This window comes from Gossypium arboreum, chromosome 6, assembly GCF_025698485.1.
Source record: "Gossypium arboreum isolate Shixiya-1 chromosome 6, ASM2569848v2, whole genome shotgun sequence".
NCBI classification, from domain to species: Eukaryota; Viridiplantae; Streptophyta; class Magnoliopsida; order Malvales; family Malvaceae; genus Gossypium; species Gossypium arboreum.
Window position 1 is genome coordinate 48,318,317 of NC_069075.1, and position 4,955 is coordinate 48,323,271.

The window sequence follows — 4,955 nt, forward strand, 5'->3', positions numbered from 1 at the left end:
ATCATGAACTATCAAATATACCAAATACATATTATACTATTATTCTTTTATAACCGAATCTTATTACCTAAAACCCTTTGCATATCCAAAGCTTCCATTATCAATTTACAAACATTTTAACAAGAGCATATAAGACCAAAATTTAAATATAATATGCAAGCCATTTTAAAAGCATAAAACACCTATCACGAACATCATCCATTCATAGTACTTAACACTTTAACTAAAACGAATTCAAACCACAACTAAGCATAACCGAATTCAAACATAGAAATAAGCCATTTTCACATGGCTCAAATTATACATAAACCAAAATGCCATATTTCAAAAGTATGTTCTAGCCTATACATGCCACAATTCGAGTTCAACTATTAAGTACCGAAACAGTGGATTGTGTGATGAACTTTGCTGATAATCCCCGAGCTTATAATTTGAATCCAAAATCTATAAAACAGAGTAAACTTGAACACACAGAGTAAGCTATCATAGCTTAGTAAGTCATAAGCAATTAAACAACTCAGTAATATAGTCAACTCATATTAACTAAACAAATTACATTAACATTACCATGCTTGACCTCAAACCTACAAATTCCATAATTAATACATTTCCATAGACAATTACCCATCTTGGCCGAATACCCACATAGTCATTTTGACATATTATTAATCAACTTCCAGACCAAATAGTCATAATAAACCATACATACATTTACTTATATACATAAGCTCAAGAATCATAGTATAACATCTCATATATATATATTAACTATATGGCTGAATATACTAAATCATATATGCACATATTTAAGAAACATTTCAATAATACACAAGTTATTCATTCACAAATATTAAAAGTACTTACTTACCTTATCTCAAGTAAGTATCAAGTTAATTCATACCTGACCATTTAGCTCATTTTACACATTCGTACACAACTTATCTTTGCCCGATGAACCATTCGTAATTTGATAGGACACTCGGATTATCACACATATCATAGAATGCCAACGTCCCAGACGTGGTCTTACATGTAGTCACATATCGATGCCACTGTCCCAGACAGGGTCTTACTCGCACACATATATCACAGTCATATATCGATGCCATGGTCTTACTCAGACACATATATCGGGGTCCTATGTCATGACATATGTATCCTAACTATTCCTAAGGTTCATACAGGGCTTTCGAGCGTCGTAACTTGGTCGAAACGAATGCATGAACATGGTTACCAAGCTTATACACATTCAGTAGTAACATATATAAATTCATATATTTCATTTTAGCATATATACTTTGCATTTAATTAAAATTAAGTACGTCTACTTGCTTATAAACTTACCTCGGACAATGTAAAACGGAACGGGACAACTAGTCGACAACTTTCGTTTTTCCCCGATCCAAATCTAATTTCTTTGGTTCTTGATCTGAACATATTCAAATTAAGCTTATTCAAACATATTTTCAGTCAATTTATTCCAAAAACACATAAATGGGAAAATTACCATTTTACCCCTGACATTTACACTTTTTACAATTTAGTCCCTATTGCACAAAACACAAAATATGCAAAATTTCACTATACCCATGTTAGGCTGAATCTTACCCATATTCATAAAAATCCACATATTTCATTCATTTCACATTTTAGTCCCTCAAATTATTATTTTTGCAATTTAGTCCTAATTACTCAAAATCATCAAAAACTCCAATACAAAACATGTTAATCTATAACATATCTTTCATATTTCATCATCAAACAACAAAAATCACAAGCTCTCAAAAATGGCATAACTCAAAACATTCACCAAAATAAAAAATTCAATCATGGATTTTACTAGTACTCGAAGCAACGATCTCAAAAACGTAGAAATTATCAAAAACCGAGTAAAAACGAACCTTGAATCAAGCTTGAAAGGATGGTCGAACCTAGCTTCTTTTCTTTTTTTCTTTTGTTTATGTTTTCAGTGGATGATAATATAAGAACATGGCTTTATTTTTTTTATGTTATAAGATATATAATAACTTGACATTTATTTTATCTTTTTAACCTTAGTTAAAAACATTATATTTTCACTTATTTATGTCCATTGCCATCCACCCTTTTTAATAATGGCCTAATTACCTCATAAAGGCTTCTTAATATAAATACATTCAACAATTTGATCTTCAAACATTAAACTATCAAGTTTTCATTTTATGCGATTAAGTCCTTTTATTTAATCGGACACTCAAAAGATAAAATTAAAGTACGAAAATTTCACACATACAAATTCACATATAATAAACACAAAAAATAATTTTTAAATATTTTTTTGACTCGGATTCGTGGTCCCAAAACCACCATTTCGACTAGGGTCTAAATCAGGCTGTTACAGCTCCCCCCCTTAGGGATTTTCGTCCCCGAAAATCTTATCGGTGAATAGGTTTGGATAAAGTTCTTTCATTGTATCCTCTGGCTCCCACATTTCTTCCTCCACTCCGTGTTTATGCCATAGTACTTTAACCAATAAAATTTTCTTATTTCGTAACTCTTCAATCTCACGAGCCAGAATGTGATTCGGTTCTTCCTCATATGTCATATCAGACCTAATCTCATTTTCAGACGGACTAATCACATGTAAGGGATCCAATCTATAACTTCGAAGAATTGAAACATGGAATACATTGTGGATCTTTTCTAACTTAGGTGGCAACAACAGTCTATAAGCAACCGGCCTGATACACTCTATAACCTCATACGGCCCAATAAATCTCGGACTCAATTTGCCTTTACGACTGAATCTAAGTATTTTCTTCCATAGTGATACTTTCAAAAAGACTTTGTCTCCAATCTGAAACTCTATATCTTTTCGTTTCAAGTCTGCATATGATTTCAATCGATCTGACGCTACTTTCAGACTTTCATGGATCACTTTTACTTTCTGTTCTGTCTCTCTGATCAAATCGACCCCGTGTATCTTATTTTCACTGAGCTCAGTCCAATACAATGGTGTACAACATTTACGACCATACAAAGCCTCATATAGTGCCATTTTGATACTCGATTGAAAGCTATTATTGTATGCAAATTCAATCAAGGGTAAGTATCGTTCCCATGTACCATCGAACTCGAGAATGCAACATCTCAACATATCCTCAAGTAGTTGAATGATTCGCTCGGACTGACCATCTATTTGCGGATGGAAAGTTGTGCTGAAATGTAATTTCGTACCTTGTGCATCTTGCAGTTTCTTTCAAAATGGCGATGTAAACCTCAAATCTCTATCCGAAACAATAGAAATAGACATACCATGTAATCTCACAATTTGAGAAACATAAAATCAGCTAGCTTATCAAGCGAGTAGTCTATACGTATCGGAACAAAATGAGCCGATTTAGTCAATCTATCAACAATAACCCAGATTACATCTTTCTTGCTCGGTGTCAACGATAAACCAGATACAAAATCCATAGTAACTCTGTCCCATTTCCACTCAAGTATCATGATCAGCTGAAGCAATCCAGAAGGTACTTGATGCTCAGCTTTTTCTTGTTGACAAATTAAGCATTTCGAAACAAAGTTAGAAATATCTCTTTTCATACCATGCCACCACTAAAGCTGTTTCAGATCATTATACATCTTTGTGCTACCAGGGTGAAAATATAACCGACTGCTGTGAGCTTCATTCAAAATCATCTAAACCAACCCTGAATTTCTTGGGACACATATTCAGTTTCTGAATCTCAAAGAACCTTCAGTATCAACTCGAAACTCTGAATCAGCATTTGAATCACATTGAGCTCGTTTTGCTAACAAATCATTATCAACCTTCTGGGCATCATAAATTTGCTGAACATATAACGGTCTTGCTTTCAATTCAACTATTATCGAACCATCGACAGACATAGCCATATGTGTATTCATTGCATGCAAAGCAAATAGTGATTTTCGGCTTAGAGCATCATCAACAACATTAGCCTATCCCAGGTGGTAGCCAATTACAAGCTCATAGTCTTTTAGCAATTCTAACCATCAGCATTGTCTCAAATTCAAATCTTTCTAAGTCATTAAGTATTTCAAGCTTTTCTGATTAGAATAAATATGAAATTTCTCGCCGAGCAGATAGTGACACAATATCTTCAATGCAAACACAATAGCCGCCAATTCTAGGTCATGTGTCGTATAGTTCCTTTCATGTGGCTTTAACTGCCTCGGGGCATAAACTATAACCTTTCCTTCCTACATCAAAACACAGCCTAAACTATTTAAAGATGCATCATTATAAATAACAAATGCTTTACCCGATTCTGGCTGAACTAGCTGTAACACCCCTAACCCGTATCCGTCACCAGACTACGGTCTAAGCCATTACTAGACGAATCGGAACATTTAACTTTCATTTCATAAACATCAAAGCATTATAGATCAACATCAATATAGAGTCCCTTATCTAGGTCTTCAAGACCGAAAACATGAGTCAGTAAAGAGTCGGACTAAACCAAAGATATACAAAAATTTTACTAAAACTTAGACATTTTTAAAACAGGTACAGGTCACACGCCCATGTAATCAGGCAGTGTGCCTTACATAGCATTAGACATGCCCGTGTGTCTAGGCTGTGTCAAAACATGGCATACCTACTGACTTGCTCACATGGCCACAAGACAAGCCCGTGTGCCTTGGCCGTGGTTGAATCTGACTTGGGCCACACGGCTAAACACATGCCTGTGTGCCTTGGTCGTGCTCGAACCTGACTTACAATTGTAGGGTACCCCAAGGGACATGACCATGCCACATATCCGTGTGTTGCACACGGCTAAGACACACACCCATGTCTTTACCTGTGTGGACAAAATAGGTCATTTGTATAGCCAATTTGCCACCCCAATTTGGGTCAACCTACAAACACGAAACCAAACTTATATGTACAACCATTTTAGCCAATATCTATACCAAACCATACATAATTC